The following is a 17783-nucleotide window of genomic DNA, read 5'->3' on the forward strand; positions in this document are numbered from 1 at the left end:
CTGAACTCTTATTCTTTGCCAACTTTTACATTTTTCTCTCTCTTTCATCTGGTAATTTTTGCCTTGGCAGTGAATTCCTCTGCTACCCCGTCAAGGCTTTCTGAAGGCAGGGTCTTGTTTTACTTACCCATGTATAGCCCTCATCCACTGAGGTACCCAGCACACATTAGGTTTTCAAAGAAAAATGAATGGGGAAAAATATCAAAGTAATTCTAAAGAGGAAAAACTCAACCAACACAGGAGTTATGTGCAAAATCTATGTGTGTAAATCAGTTGTTTAGAATACATACCACTCTGGACATTAATCTTTTGTCAAATATATGCTTTGAGAACATCTGCTTCACGCCTATGGCTTGTCTTGGAACACAATAGCTTGTAGAAATATTGGTGTAGGTTAATTTAGTTCTGTGTTTGGCAGCCAAAGCATCTCTAATCCTGGCATAACAGAAGGACTGATAGCAGAGCCATAAATGCCATCGCCTGCTATCAAGAGCCATGCAGTTCGGGAGGAGTCAGAAGAGAGAATGAGATAACTCCTTTTTTCCTGCATCTTTTAAACATATGATCTGAGCTTAAAGCAAGATTTGTGAGTAGATGAAGTATCTTTGGCACCTTCTCCTTTCCTTTTGTCTTTGCACCCAGTTGCCTAATTTCCCATCACTTTCATTTTCTGTGCACTCACTCCTTTCTTTTCACTTTCCAAAATTAGTACTCCCCTCACCCTCTCCCCTCTAAGCCCTCCACATATAGCAGAGAATTTCCATCAACCCTGATGTGTTCGTATATTTAGACGCTTAACCCATATGCATCTCTCACTGGTGGAATTTCAAACCATGAAATCACATGAAAATAGTGTTTGTGTGTTTGTGTCTGTATGATTCTGGGCAGAAGGATTCAGGATATTGTCAAGTCAGCCCTGCCTAGAATATTGTCCCCAAATTCATTTTCTTAAGGTGCTTCTGGTTTTTTAATATTTCATTTTTCATTGGTAAATTAATTTGAACAAATATTTACTTGCTTCAATAATATTTGTTCAAAATATTTACTTTCCTTCTTCTAATTGTGAAATTACAGATTCTCCAAATTCTCCAATGCTTTTTCCACATGGTTCCCAAAAGTGAGAGAATTGACTGTCTGAGGATGGGAGAGCTGGCAGTGGTGCACATTTTTATTTATGTGTGTGTGTGTATATATATGTATATATAAATTTTTTTTTTTTTTTTTTTGAGATGGAGTCTCGTTTATTCACCAGGCTGGAGTGCAGTGGCGTCATCTAGGCTCACTGCAACCTCTGCCTCTCAGGTTCAAGTGATTCCCCTGCCTTAGCCTCTGAGTAGCTGGTACTACAGGCGTGCACCACCACGCCCAGCTAATTTTTTTGTATTTTTTAGTAGAGACAGGGTGATCTCGATCTTTTGACTTTGTGATCTGCCTTCCTCAGCCTCCCAAAATTCTGGAATTATAGGCATGAACCACCGCACCTGGCCATGTGTGAATATTTCTATGTCCAATGTTCAGACATTCTTTATCTTCGACTATTTATTTCTTCAGCCTTGTCAAATTGGTTTTAATCTCCTTATATTTGAAACATTATGATGTGTTGTAGCCATTTTATATTGGTTCTCTTTCACTTAGCTTTTTTTTTTTTCCATCTCTTTGACAAAATTGTCTTGATGCTTTTTTCCCATTAGCTTGGAAGATTTAAATTATTTTCATTTTCTTAGAGATTACTGTTACATTTCTATCATACATATTTAATATAGTTTTTAAACCATGACTAAAGGATCTTAGAAACTCTTCCTACAAAAATAAGACAAAGAAATTAGCCTTTCTAAAATTTTGTTGTGATAGAATTCTATTTCGAGTATTTTTAAACTAACGAAGTATAGTAATAATGGCTTCTTTTAAAAAAAATGTTACTTAACAGATTTGCCAACATTTTCAAACCAATTTATTTAATTTATTGACTACATTGCTTTCTTTCTATATTCATTTTGTTTCACTGTGTATTCTGAGAAGCCTTATTCCCTTCTCTAACCCTTTCATCTTGTTCCTACTCACCAGTTCTAGGTGACCTGTTTGTTGTTATTTTTGTTTCTGTTTCAATCTGTCTTGTATTTCTTTTTGCCAAAATAAACATATGTGCATACATATTTTCAGACTTTCTAACAGAAAACACTGCATATTCTTTATATTTTTCTGTGCTTTTTTCATGTAATGACGTATCCTCTAAATCACTGTATGTGAATTCATAGTGATCTTTCTCAATCCGTTTTAGCAGCTGTATAATATTCCATTATGATGATAAATCAAGTTTATTCAATTGGCTTTCTATGGATGGGCATTGAAGTTATTCTAATATTTTGGTATAATAAAAGTTCCACCATGAATAAACTTGTGCATATATTGTTTTAGTTTATTGATGTGTATCCTTAGGATAAATTTCTAATAGAAAGATTGCTGAGTCAAATAACAAATGTATACCTTACCGTTTGCTTTTGTTTTTTGTTTTTATTTTGTAATTAACCCAAGGTTGCACTGTGTCTTTTAAATGTGAGTTTTCCTGTTTTTAATTTTTTCCTAAAAAGTTGTAGTCATTATTTCTTCAAATATTGCTTCTACTTATTCTTGAATTTATAGTTGGAGTTTCTTAATACTACAACAGGTTTTATTTCACATTTTTGTGTTCATTATAATGATTTTGGGTAAGTTTCAGTTTAATGATTCTCAATCAATTATGGGAATCGTATACCGTACTATTAATATTACTACTCTATATCATCTATTGCAAAAGTTTTTCAGTGGCTACACTTTTTTATTTTCTGAATTTCTAATTGACAGCTTTTTTCATATTTATTAATATTAGATTTATATCTGTCTCTTTTGTTTCATAATCTCTTGTTCTTTTAAGAATGGTATTTTTGTCATTAACTCTTTCAGATTCATAAAATATCTATTTTAAGTCTGGGCATGGAGGCTCCTACCTATAATGCCAATGCTTTGGGGCAACAAGGTGGGATGATCATTCGAGGGCAGGAATTCAAGGCCAACTTGGGCAATATAATGAGGCCCCATCTACCTGCATGCACACGCACACATACACACACACATACACACACACAATTAGCTGGATGTGGTGGTGTGCACCTGTAATCCCAGCTACTTTGGAGGCTGAGGTGGGAGGGTCATTTGAGCCCAGGAGTTTCAGGCAGCAGTGAGTTTCAGGCTGCAGTGAGTTTCAGGCTGCAGTGAACTAGAATTCTGCCACCAGCTCTCCAGCTTGTGCTCTCCAGCTTGGGTGACAGAGTGAGACCCTATCTAAATTAATTAATTAATTAAATTAAATATATACTTTGAAGTTATTTATGAAATCTCCAACATTTTTACATCCCAAGACATAGTCTTTCATTTCATGAGTAATTTGGTTGTTTTCTATAAAGTTAGTTTATTTCTGTGTTTTGAAATATCTGTGGTAGCTATTCCTGAGTAGAGGTTTTATTGTTATTTGTTTTCTTTCCTCGTCCCCACCCATCTTTGTCTGAAAGTTCAGAGAAGTGTCAAGTCTTTTGGGTTTTCAGTACCAAACTATGTCTTATATTGCAAATTGGGGCTTCATTATGAGAGGATATTCTAGAACCCATCTTTGAGCCAACATGCAGCAAATTGCTCAACATAAGAGTCCCTTTCGTATCTCTAGAGTATATTAATAACATATAACTCATAGGATTGTTGTGAAGATTCTATTTGTTATGATATATAAAGAACTTAGAACAATGCCTGCACATAAGAATCACTATATAAGCATTTTTTCATTGTTAGCATCATAATCATCATTGTCACAATCACTGGTATATTTCTGGCATATATCAGATGCTTCACAAATGGGTTCTGTGGTTATTGTTATAATTTTTTGTACTTCTGGTGTCTTTCTCACTTTCAGGCCACATCACAGTGCCTTTATAATTCCTATTACAACATACTTCCTCTCTTCCTTTGTGAATCTTTCCCAATGAGGCAGATTAGGTATTTTTAGAGGGCTCATCGCAGAGCAGTATTCCCTTCTCTTCTGTAAGAGAATCCCTGACTCCAGGAATGGGACAATATTCTTGACTCTACTGAATCAAAACTTCCTTACCTTCTGAGCCAGCATAAGTCAGGATCCGTGGATCAGTTGGTGGAAGAAGCCAATGATGGTAGTTAGAGATGGGTTTTTGGTTGGCTTCATGTACCTTAAAGTAATGACTGAGTGCCAATTTCATAATTAGAACTCAAAATACATTTTCACCAAGGTAATTAGGAATCAGAAGCTCAAAAGTTAAGAATCAAATATGTGACCTTACTAATAACGCCAGGCTGAGAAAACAAGGTACTGTTTCTGGAGAACAGTAAGGGTAAGAAGATGCTAAGCCTAACTTTGTGGGACTTAGTCTTCTGGAGTTCACATTAAATGCTTCCACCAGTCTATGCCTTCATTTCCTCATGAATAAAATGGAAATGGTAATAATATCATTATTTTGAGTTAAAATATATAAAGAATTTGGTAAATTGGCCAATATAAGGTAAATACTCAATTGATATTGACTATTATATTAACATGGATCTTGGACCAAAGAAGGGCCTTGAGAAAAATATATGGTTGGAAGAGGAATTCAAGGGACAATGGTTTTATTGACAAGAAAGATAACCTGTCATATTAATTTAATTGTGAGTAAGACTGTGAAGTCTTAAGATGAGAGCATAAGATGAGAAGCTGGCTGAGCACAGTACTGCTTTCTGATTATAGTGTATGATACAGATCTACCCCAGTCACAGAGAAGTTAGGGGGAACATTAACAGGTGCTGCTCACATCTGGTCAGTCTCTGGAATTTTTGTCTTCATCCCCAACTTTCTTTTCCTGGCAATGGCTCTCAAAGACTAAAGTTGGAAACCTCTTGTGTGTTGAGGCAGTGTTTCTTCTTCTTAAGTCATAAAAATAATCATGGCCAGATTATACCAGATGGTGTGAGAAAAAGAGGAACCATTGAAATCAGTGGCAAATGGGGAGATTGAAGAAAATACAGCCAGGGGAGTCCCTGCACAGTTCTTTGGAGGTCGAATCACACAACTCTTTCCCTTGGTTACAATGTCATTGGGGGCAAACAGCATTTTGCCTATTCTTTAAATTTATGGCATAGGGAAATTTGTCAAATATTTATAAATACCAATTTTCTATGCAGCTGAAATGCTTTTATAGAAAATATCTGATAAGCTGTAAATTTTAATATATAATTTGCATATCTCCAATGGCAAGTTGAATTATCTTTGGGCTTTATATTTTTGGCACTTATAAAGTTTTCAATATCAGAATTAAATTTGGCTTGTTCAACGGTTTGCTTTCCAGTTGGAAGGCATTAAGGGAGGAGATCATGTATAAATCAGTATGACAACATTATATGTGAAGAAGTATCATGAAGAATGCTTGTAAAAGTTAGGTTTAAATAATTCCCTAATTTGTAGCTAATTTTAAGGTTTCCAAGGCCAAGATGCTAAAGATATCAAGTACTTTATATGATACAAGTCCAACATCCATACTTAAATGTAAGTATGCTTGTAGCTTAGGACCAAATGTAAATACTTTTGGATTGATCGCTCAACCAGAGTTGACCAACCTTTGCAAACTTTCATGCAATTGATAATCTATTGAAATTAAGTATCCTTTCTCTAAATACTTGGAATCCCAGATTGTGTTTTTGAAATTCATTAAGTCAAATGGACTTGATAGTCAAATGGACTTGAAAATAGCAGTAATAGCCACCAAAGTTTAATGCTGAAAAATTGGAGTTAATGTTTCTTATTCAGGAGAGAGAACCAAAACAATTTCCTTTGGCAGATTTTGCTTTAGCTTGTCAACTGGAGAACCTGATGTCTTTGCCAAAGAAATATGCAAATATGTGTTTGATTAAATAAGATGAAAACTTTATTGCTGAGATATGGCTTTTCTTTCCATTTCTAACTTCATTCATTTCATGCTCACTGAACCAAGCCTAACTAAGACTCCATGACTTTCAATAGGACAGTAATCCTCTGCTTCTAAAAGAAACTTTTAGTGCTGTGAGCTCCCTATAAGTTCAAGGTAGTGTGGATGAGTGAATCTTCTGTCATTCCCTGATATGTGTGTGGGGCTTTTGGAGGTCAGATTTGGGCATGGGTCTATGCAGAAGGAGATTCTTCATGACAAACAACAACAAAAAGTCTCATCCTGTCAAAACTGCACGTGCCACTGCTTTATCACCATGATTACACTGAGGTTTTATTTCAGAGTGTTCTGGATTTTAAATTGAAAGTCAAATATAATTTGCCACGAGAAGTATGAAGTGAGTGACTAGAAAGCTGCTAGCAAGGCCCAGCATGACAAATCAGTGTCTATGATAACGAGCCTCTGCAGGAGGTGGGTCACTGTGCTGCAGTTGAGTGGTAGAAGTAGGCTGGAAGGCTCTGGGTTAATGCAAAGGCCACATATTCTAGATTGGTTCAACTGGTGTGACGGCCAAAACCAGGCAGACACCATTCACTTCTTTCATTGCTCAGGAATAGCAGCAGTATTTTAACTCCTATGATTCTGTGCAAACTTTGAGCAAATATAATGCAGTATCTACTAGTGCAGCTGAACAGAAAGTCTGCCTGGAGAAATAGCACTGGAGGGATATGAAGTAATATTTACTGAGTGCTAGACTTGTGCCTGGAATTGTGATTCGTACTTTACATATATTCTCTTGTTTAATGCTCACAAATTTTATTATTTACATTTTGCAAATCAAGAAACTGAAACTTTGAGGAACTGAGTGACTCACAGAAGGTCACACATTTAAAGCAATGTAAGGAAAATTAACCTTCACTAAGCCTCTACTACATGACTCCATGTTGTCTTCTTTGCCTGGTGTGCACATATATGATCTCTCGGGTTAGTTTTTACCACAGCCCTTGGAAGTCGGTGTTAGGATCATGTTTTATAGAGGAAGCAACTGAGTCTCACAGATGATAAACTAACCCAAGCTGAAAGAAGCCAGTCAGTCCCAGAATTAACTTTTTAATCCAACTCTGCCTGAAAGCAAACCCATGGTCCTAATCTCATCTCATGTTCAGGAAGGTGACTTCATAAGCTGAAGGATGAACTAATTTTCAGAGACAGACCTCTGCTTTCGAGGGTGTCCTGGGAATATCTATTTTCCCTCAGAAAATAACTCACTGTTAGACTTTTTCTAGTCTTTTCTTTAGGATTACCTCACCTGTATCAGGCTTTGACAGTATGCTTAACATGATCCTAATACAGTAATAAGACATGTTACAAAAACCAACTCTATTATATTTCCCTTCAGGTCACCAGGGAAGGCAGGCTGAGGCACTGTTTCTCTAATTTTTGCACACTTCCTGACCACCTTCGATTCTTTCTGGCTACTCACAAATTTAGATAGCTTGTATGCACACCGTTCATCTACTTGAGGGTCGAAAAGGATTTGCAGCTACATGTCCCAATGTTGAAGAGATGGAGTGTGTAGTTACCCTGGTTCCATGTAAGTCATTTGAAAGGCCTGGATATGAGTCAGTAAGGATGAGTGCATTCTGTTCGCTGTGTGCCTTGCAGGAGGCTATCTGGGAACACTGCACATAAACATGATTCTCTCTAATTTTGGTAGCATCTTAGTGAGATTTGTTCTGGTATGGAGAGCTACGGGGTTTATGCCTCATTTGTGGTGCTGATAATTTAGTATGGCTTTTTTTTCTAGGCATCTTAAACAAATGTATCTTTGACAGGTACAAAGCTCCAATGATAAAAGTAATGGAAAACCTGAAGTTCATCATCGGCTGTCTGTTCACTCTGTTTTTTTTTTTTTTTTTTTTTTTTTTTTTTACCAAATTGGGCTTCAGCAATTAAAGACTGAGAACATCCCCTTTCAGCCCCTTGAAGGGCCGCATGGGAAGCTGAGAACCCTATACATCAGGTTCAGAGAGCCCTGGGTTCAACTTGGACTTCTGCACTTCCTGGATTGGCTGAATTTGAATAACATAATAACTCCTCTGAAATGTTATTTCTTCATCTGTAAAGATACATCCTTACCCACTTCTCAAAGGTTAAGTATTAACATGGCATATCAAATGTGGAAACAGCTAGCAAAAGACTTCACGTATATTACAGGCTTGATAAAATCTTCTCTTGTTGGATCAAAGCTGTGTGACCTTAGGCAAGTTACTTAACCTTTCTGAGTTTCAGATTCCTCTTCTATAAAACTGTGAAAATAATACCTACTTGATAGGGTAGCTTTGAGGATAATATGGAACAACATAGGTAAAACACCTGACATTGTAGGCACTTCCTTGCGACAGCTTTTATTGTTACGAAGCCTGTGGTTGTGAAAATGAAAGGGCACAAATATTGCTAGGGTAACCATGCCTTCTTGGTTGCTCCAGACAGAATCTGTTTATTCCTGGTTCTGGCAAAATCATTAGTAACATACTCTTTACTCTCAAAAGTTTCCAAATAAATTCTGTGGTCACTGTAAATATAACTAATATGTAGGAAGGAGGCTGACCTGTTGAGGAGAGAGAGAGAGAGCATAATAGTGATTCCTTTCCCATAAGTAATGTTTATCTAGTTCTTCCAACAGGGTAGTTTAGTTCTTACTAGTTAGCTATTATTAAGTTGTTGCTTATTATTGTTAAGCAGATAAGCATTGGCAATTCAGAAACATCTAAATGTACAGAAAACACATGGGCAGAGGTTTTGATGAAGTGGTTTATTCCCTTTTTCTGGGCATTTTCCACTTACTAGTATCCAATTTTCAAGAGCACACAGCTTTCATGCTGCCATCTGGCTGCCCTCAATCACTTTTTACTGTTAGCTCTAAGGGGTGGCCCATTAAGTGTCCTGGCTGCCTGGACACCCTCCTGCACCTACTGGTGATTTTAAAAAGGCTCAGTTTCTCTTCACTCAGTGCTTTGCTCCCACAAGCGTACCTCCTCTTATTTTTGCTGTATGAGTTTTCCTGCTATGCCAGACAACCTTTGGATAGGGATAGCAACGGAGGCTAACTTATTCCTCGTGACCTCATTGAACTCCGCTGGCTCACTCTGGGCCCACACCATAGGTAAAGAAATGCATGGATCTGTGCCTTGAGCTGGGAGTAAGGGCAGGGAGGAATATATTCCTGAGTCCTGCGTCTTCCTTTGGCACTGTCTGCAGTCTGCTCTTCCCACCGCTCTGTTTTCTCCCAGTACACCCCATCCAATGTCTTTCTTGTCTATGGAGGAGTAAATGAGAAACAAAATGGTGGTCTTTTGTGTCCCAGGGAACCACCAAACTTTGAGAAGGACCTGAAAGGCACATCCTAGGAGAGCTGGAGTCATCAAGAGGAGCAAATCTTTTGTTTTCTTCTCCACAAATCCCGACCCTCTCCCTTTCCTTTTCAGTTCACTTCAACTTCCTCTTCAGGAGAGAGGAGAGAAATCAGCTGTCCTGGGACCTGCTTTTATTTCCAATGATTATTGTCTCATACCTGGTATGTAACCTTCGATCCAGTCCTTTGGAATGTAGGTCATCTTTCTTAGCAGTGAGTATGTGGAGCTGGTAAAGGAAGAAAATGGTATCCTATTATTTCAGTGTTTGCCCCAAGCAAAGATTCGCAGATCACTGTTACATAGGTAACTGACTTTTCCTTTCATTTCCTCCAGCAGAGGAGAGACTAGGCAGTCAATTTAAAAAAATATTATAAAATATATTTTAAAAATATAAAATAATGTATATGTACATTATAAATTGAAGGTTATGTTTTTCAGAAAAGGTGCAGACAATGAATATTTCAGACTTTGTAGGCCATATACACCTCTGTTGCATTGATTCTTCCTCCACTCCCTCCCTCGCCTCTTACCAAAGCTTCAAAAATGTAAAACAAACAAACGAACAAACAAAACAACAAACAACATTCTTAGCTCACAGGCCAAACATAAGCATTCTACTGTCACAGTTATATTTGTTTTATTATTAGGCAGGACATACGCCTTCTCATTACCCTTCTTTTTCAAGGTTTATTTTAAGCTTGGTATCATACATGTTTTTAAGATGAACTTTAATCTGCTATTTTATTTCCAAAACCCATCATCATTTGTATTTCATGGAATCTATACATTTATATAATCCTGTAATTTATACTTTCTGTCCTCCTTTTTCCCACATGATGGATCTGCCTTCTCTCTCTTGACAATTAAGTTTCTGTACCAGGAGTTGTTTCATACACCTAAAATTATAGGTCTCTTAGCCTGAGAGTTAAGATCACCCTGTTCAGAAGGTCTTATGGGAAATGCTCAATGCTGTTGCTCAACATCAATAAACTCTGATTTCTCTGTTTTACTGGACTCAGGGTTTGGACTAATGCAATCAGTTTCTCTCCAACGGCTATTTGTTTTCTTTTTTCTAGATGACTGGGTAGGGACCATTTCTGGCCTGGGTGACTTTGGCATCTAGACCCTGGCATACATCTGGTAAGAGCATATTGAGTCAATTTTTTGTTGTTATAATTCCAATATTAAACTCTGCCTAAGATAGGTTTGACTTTTTTTCTGGAAGCCAAGACAATTATCATTTAATTTTTATTAGATCCAAATTATTATCACTTCACCTCCTCTCACATCACTTTGTTTCTTTGACATTTGCTGTCTAAGAAGTTAGGGAAGAATGTGAAGATTTGAGATCCAAACCCTGCAATAAAATGACTGCATACTCAGGAAAACACTTTTCTCTAAGCACTGGAAAGGAGACATCCTACTTACCTCAGCCCATGCTTATGCTTGCCTTTCATGCATTTTCTATTACTAAGATAGCTAATGTCATGATGGACTGAAATTCAATTCTATATCAAAATAATACAATTAAGAAACAGATGTGAAGAAAATACCTATAGTCTATATTTACTTTTCAAATGTAGGATTTTTTTTTTGTATTAACATTTAAACATCTCTTTTGAATTCCTTCTCACCTAATATTGGCAATAATTCAAACACCCAAGCTACCTCAGCAACCACAGAATAGGCCAGTGCCTGATATTATAGCAACTACATATGAAATCCTTTCCAGTGTAAAGGCTTATTAACATTTAAAAAGAACTAGATCCATTCATACTTTGACTATAGCGTCAACGCCTGCTGAGCAGAACTCACTGTCTGTCATTCCCAACCTTTTCCCCTCTTTTGCATTTACTGAAGTCCTTAAATATCAGCAGCACACTAAAAGTTCTCACATAAATGCACCAAATGAAATCCCATCTTTAACTCTAGCCCTCCCAACCCATTTCCTCTGTGTTCAAATAACGTTGAGGGACTAATTTTCAGTGAATTGTTGAAAGGAAAGGTGACAGTCCATTTAGCAGTCAGCTAGTTGCTAATTAGTACCCAACTAAAATGCATCAAAATTTGAGTACTCCCAATTGAACACTTTGAAAGATAAGCATTCTACTAATTTAACTCTGCTGTAGGTTGAGCCCTGATTGAGTGTTTTCACAGCAAGATGAGCCATGTTCCAGCACTTTCCAGTAGTGATTTTTAGCCCAGAGCTAAAAATGCTCATCTAAACATGTCATTTTTAAATCTTTGATTGCCTGCTCTATGGGGTACAACTTATGAGACTCTATGTAGTGGGTAATAACACTCTGACAGACGAATTAAAAAGAACTTTCTCATATCTTTTTGAGACTCCCCAGATTTTAAAAAAGAAATGCTGGGGAGGTAGAAGAAGAATAAACATGGAAAAGACATAGTTGTTTTAAGAAGCAGATTCTCAAAGTGGAGATTTGTCATCAAGAGAAGCTGAATTTAGTTTGGTCTTCCCAGAGATAGTTATGCTCCTTTTCATACATTGCTGCATTCAGGCTGGGGACTGTAGCTGCCATTGGAACTAGACACAACACTGTTTCTGCAGAATCATACAGAGCTTGACAAGACTTTGCAGTCTTTTTATTCTGAGGAGTTAAATTAGCACTTTTTTCAGAACTCAATTTAAGCCAAAATAAATAAAGGAAAAAACAGAAAGGGGGTAACATTTTTAAGTACTTACTATTAAACAATTTTTCAAATGGATTATACATAATAAACAACCTTGAGACAGAGGTGATGGTTTGTCTGGAAGCCTGGATATAAATCATGTATTCTGTCCCCCAGTTCCCATGCTCTTTCTACCATTGAACAGAATATTGAACTCTCCAATTTTTAGTGAGAAGAAACCCAAGAGTACTAATGATGTCTTGGAAGAAAATAGCATTGTCCTATTTTTTTCTTAAATAAAAATAGGTCAAAATGAAGCTTCTATGATTACTGAATTGTAACTGTTCAAAACTTTTTGAGAAATGTATGGAAAGGTACAAACTGAACTAGGTTTAATGAGGCTAAAGTGACCATGTAAATCTCATTTGCCAGAAAGCTTGTATCTGATCTGGGAAAGGTGCATTACTTTCTTGCAGTTGTGGTTCTTTCATGCCATAGCTGCTGTGGCAACATGGTGGGTGAGGCTTAGAAGGCAAGGCTTTTTGGAGTATTAACAAAATCAATAGATGTTATAGAAGAGTTGGATTGAGTTTCTTAAGCACCTCAGGGTTGCTAGAATAGGTACCTGGGGAAGGAAGATGTAGACCATGTCAGAGGCAAAGTCTTTGGAGACTGAGAGAAGAAACAAACTTTGTACCTTGGTCAGTTGTCTACTTCTTATTTTAGCCTTTAAAAGGGAGAAGAAAGGGAAAATAGAATCTCAGAAACAGTTGAATTTAATTAATATGAGCACACAACTTTCCTTTCCTTGACCCCACTCTTCCTTCTCAGAAAAGATTTCTCTGGATCTGAGAACCAAGAGACCTGGATCCTACAGCTCTCTATAGACATTGAATAAATTCCTTTCCTTCTCTGTGGCTCTGAATTTCATTATTTAATAAATGGCCTCAACTATATTATCTCTTTTCAGTTATACACCTGCTGCGATTCTGTGATTCTTATTTTCTATTAGAAAGCCCTACTCTGCAGAGAACAATGCAGGCTCCTAGCACAGTATGTAGTACATAGCTAGTATTCAATGAAAAAAGTCAAATGAATGAATGAATGACTTTTGTTGGTTCTGATTTAGTCACCATTTGTGAGTTTCCCATTTGCAGGTCTACTATGGTACATTGCATGAGATTCAAGATAATTATCAGTTGGATGATTCCTGATTTCAAACTACTTGTGTATAGTTTCCATAAATGTCTGTAGGTGTGAATAACATAATGGACTTACTTGTCTACACTAACTTGACCATATAGGCCCTTAGTCTATCATGACCCTCAATTCTATCACTAGGTATATATCTAAAAATGCATGCCCACCTGCCTCAAAAGACAGGTATAAGAATGTTCATAGCTGATTATTTATAGTAGTTCTAACCCAAAGCCCATCATCAGTTGACTAAACAAATTGTGATATAGTCATGTAATATAATATGACAGCAATGAAATGAACAAATTACATTTATAAACAAAAACACGAACATCATAAACATAACTTTGTTCTGAATGAAAGAAGCCAGATACAAAGGAGTTCATGCTGCTTAATTCTATTTATATATAATTCAGAAACAAGCACAACTAAACCAAGCCTTTATAAATGCATGTTTACAAGGAATATATATGGTAAAAGGAGTGACATAAATGAGGCTAACCTTTAGGGGAGAGGTGGGTGATTCTAAGGCATGGATCTGCAGAGGCCCTCTGAGTGCCTAGCAACATTGTATTTTATGATTTGTGCAGAGTGACAGAGGAGCTTGCAGTTTCTATATCTTTCTGTAATGTGTGTGAGATCTCACAATTTCTTTTTTAACTTTTTGTTTTTAAGGAGTATATGTAAAATTCCAGGTTCCTAGTAGGCGCTGAATACATAGTGGTTACCTAATAAATATTCTACCTTTCTTCTTCCCCTGATTAGCTCTGCACAGCTAATCTTAAAAAGTAATGAATAATCTTGGTGTGAGTGCACAACCCAGACATCCATTCCCAGAAGAAAAGTTGCCCAGAGCATGAGCAGATTGCAAAGGCAAAAGGTGTTCATTCCTGCCTCATCTGATTGCTTCTTACACCAGCACCCGAGTTGTCATACTTGTGACTGTGTTTCAGAGCCAGTGAGCACTCCGACGCTTCATAATTACTGAAACACATGTGCTAAGTCACTTTTTGCTAAGCCACAATGAGAATTCTCAGTGTTCAATTGCCCTCAAAATTTCTCATCTCTTCCCTGGGGTGAGGTGCTTTGGTTTAGCAGCTGCACATGGGGATTGCATTTAAATCATTTAAAGTTTGGAGTTCAATATCTCCTAAAAGCAGCCTCTCTTCTTTTAGCATTCCTCTTCAGGTACGCCTAGATTTTTTTCTACTTCAAAGTGAGGAATATCTTTCTAAGGTGGAGGAAACCTTCAGAAATACATTAACTCTTTGAAGGCACAGGTGTATTTCATGATGCTGTCTGCTTGTGTCTTTCCAGACCGTTAGTCACTTCTTGGTAGTAGCTTTTTAAAGTCATTAGACATCCATTTCGCCTTTTAGCATCAAAAGCATTAACACGGTGAATCAGGTGTATAGGTAGCTAAAGGTCAAAAGAAGTAGTGGAGGAGAGTACACAAAAAGTTAAGGCCTATTTTACTTTTAGGTAACATAGTCTCTATGTTGCACTGCATCGCATCATTAATCATTGTGAATAACAAACAGGGCCAGCCACGGTGGCTCACGCCTGTTATCCCAGCACTTTGGGAGGCCGAGGCGGGTGGATCACGAGGTCAGGAGACTGAGACCATCCTGGCCAACATGGCAAAACCCTGTCTCTACTAAAAATACAAAAATTAGCAGGGTGTGGTGGCGCACACCTATAATCCCAGCTACTCAGAAGGCTGAGACAGGGGAATCACCTGAACCTGGGAGGCGGAGGTTGCAGTGAGCCGAGATTGTGCCAGTGCACTCCAGCCTGGGTGACAGAGTGAGACTCTGTCTCAAAACAAAACAAAACAAAACAAAACAAACAAACAAACAAAAACAGAACCTCTCCCTGAATTCTCCCAACTGAATTGCTTATTTGGTTGGCTAAAGTTTTCATGAAACATTTAGAATTATGCCTTAGGATGTAAATTTCCTCAGAATTCCATCACATTGACAAACTTATGCTATGGTATATATGATGGATGTGAGAGCATTTTCTGAAAGCAAGTTTTTGAAGAGAAGTGAAAAAGAGCAGCCAGTGGTATTTTGGCTGGTGCAAAAAGGAAATATTTTGGATGCCCCAAACAAATTTCGCCATTTAATGGCTAGGTCAAGCCCTAACTCTGTTATTGTTAATTTTAGAACTTCTCATTACCCCAGCTGTGTTGGATGTAAAAGAGGTCAATTTCAGTTAGCTCAAAATTAAAGCAGGAATTTGGGACAATGGAAGACGGCTTGGAATAACAGCGACAATCAGATAGAATCAGGCTCAACCTCGTATGCTTAAATAGCTTTATTTTCAGAAAATATTTGACAGAGGTGAAAGAACAAGCTCCATCTGTAGTTTTCAATGATAGATGTGAAGGACTTTTCAATGTAATACATTTGGATAAGTATCCTGTCAAGCACCTACTGTGGGCCAGGTACAAACTGCTATTTTATAGGGACTTCTAGAATGGGTGGATGAGTCTGAGGCACTGCATCGCATCATTAATCATTGTGAATTGAGTACATGGGGGCTGTGAGGTTGTGCAGTACTAGACACCACAGGCCTGTGGGGAGTTTGGATGGAGATTGTCAGAAAATATAGAGGAGGCTGGACTCTCCCCAAAGTGAATCTCCAGGCCTAGCTCCCAGTTAGACAGAGAGCTCATTCATCTCTGGTGAAGCTGTTGGGTGCGATTTGCCAGTCACTGAGATGCCCTCTCTTTTTTTTTCTTGCAGAGCCATCTGCAGCTGGTGAAAAATAACCCACCACATAAAACACCACAGCTAGTGAACATTTCCCACCTTTTATCCTCTGGCTTCATAGGGCTGTGACAGACGGTGCCCCAGCAGGGACTATGCAGCTCAACTGCCAAAGGGGAGCGCCAGCCATCGTGATGGTCCTGACTTCAAATCTGGGGTTCGGACTCTGTTTGTTCTAACACTCCTCGCTCAACCTAAGGAGCTATGCACAGTTAGAACTTGGCAATAAAAGTTGTTGACTAAAGGACTGGAGAATCTTTTCTAATATTATGAATCTGAAAGGAGCATGAGGGTTTGTCCTTCTAAGTTAACCTTTGTATTTTAGGTAGAGGGAATCTAATGTGCAGAAATTTAAGGCCATACTCCTTGTCAGTAAGGAGTTAAGAACAGGGTCCAGATCCCTGCTCAGTCAGTGCTATTTCCATTCTGGGTGCCTTTCTTTCCTTTGTATGTCATCTTTTTTATTGGTTATCTACTTAATATGAAGAAGCAAAAGGTATCTACTTTCTTACACTATGCAGAAAGTTTCCAGAAAGTTTAGTTTTATGTAATACATATGTTAGCTAATATCATTGATCTTTGACTCATCATATCAAATATTTCCTAGGCTTCTTTAGATACATATGCTGATATATGCTGTTTATTTCTGACCAGACTACCTTACTCTGGAGTGAGTACCAGAGACCACATGGAGTGGTGAAAAAGGCTAGGGTTTTAGGGTCTAAGATACCTCAAATGGAATTCCAATTTCCCATCTGCCAGTTATATGATCTGTAACTGTCTTTCAAAGAGAAAAAGGTTTTAATTTTTATGAAGTTTCGTTTGTCACTATTTTAGTAGTCTTTTGTGTCTTGTCTAAGACATCTTTGTGTAGCCCAGGTTGAGGTTTATTATTATTTTTTTTTCCTACAGATATCCAGTTGTTCCAGTGCAATTTATTGAATAGACTTTTTCTTCATTGAATTACCTCAGTGCCTTTGTTGAAAATAAATTGGCCATAAATGCATGAGTTTGTTTGTGGATTGTCAACTTATACCAATGCCACACTGCTATGAGTACTACAGCTTTGTTTTAAGTAATGAAGGCAAATAAAGCTAATACTTCAAGCTTACTCTTGAGTTCATGATTGGTTTTGGCTATTCTAGGTTATTTTCTCTTTTCATGTAAAGTATAAAATAACTTGTCAATTTATTCAACAAAGCCTCTTAGGATCTTATTAGAATTACATTGAACCTATATATCCAATTTGTGGAGAATTGCCATCTTACTAATATTAGTTTTCTGAACCATGAGCATAGTATGTCTCTCCATTTTTTTAGGTCTTTAATTTTTATTTGCAATTTTTTGTAGTTTTCATCACTCAGTTCTTATAAATCTTTTGTTAAATTTACTTGTTTTTCCTGCTATTGCAATAGTTACTTTCTTTTTAGATGGAGTCTCACTCTGTTGCCCAGGTTGGAGTACAGTGGTGCAGTCTTGGCTCACTGCAACCTCCACCTCCTGGGTTCAAGTGATTCTACCATATCAGCCTCCCAAGTAGCTGGGACTACAGGCATTCACAACCACGCCCTGTTAATTTTTTTATTTTTAGTCAAAATGGGGGTTTCGCCATGTTGGCCAGGCTGGTCTCGAACTCCCGACCTCAAGTGATCCACTCGCCTTGGCCTCCCAAAGTGCTGGATTTACAGGTATAAGCTACCACACCCAGCCTAATAGTTACATTTTTAAAGATTATTTTTAAATTTCTTATTTCTAATATGTAAAACTTAAGTTGATTTTGCTGTTTGATCTTGTATGCTGATATA

General features: G+C 37.5%; 1 long non-coding RNA gene across 1 annotated transcript; it reads left to right on the forward strand.

Annotated features, from left to right (window-relative positions):
• Positions 1 to 453: 453 nt before the first annotated feature.
• Positions 454 to 17087, forward strand: LOC106994279 (uncharacterized). The gene is made up of 5 exons (XR_003724139.2): positions 454 to 586; positions 9446 to 9534; positions 10450 to 10513; positions 15955 to 16135; positions 16891 to 17087. It is a non-coding gene; the product is annotated as an uncharacterized LOC106994279 (long non-coding RNA).
• Positions 17088 to 17783: the final 696 nt, after the last annotated feature.

The sequence above is a fragment of the Macaca mulatta genome, chromosome 17, assembly GCF_049350105.2.
Source record: "Macaca mulatta isolate MMU2019108-1 chromosome 17, T2T-MMU8v2.0, whole genome shotgun sequence".
In the NCBI taxonomy this organism is placed as follows: Eukaryota; Metazoa; Chordata; class Mammalia; order Primates; family Cercopithecidae; genus Macaca; species Macaca mulatta.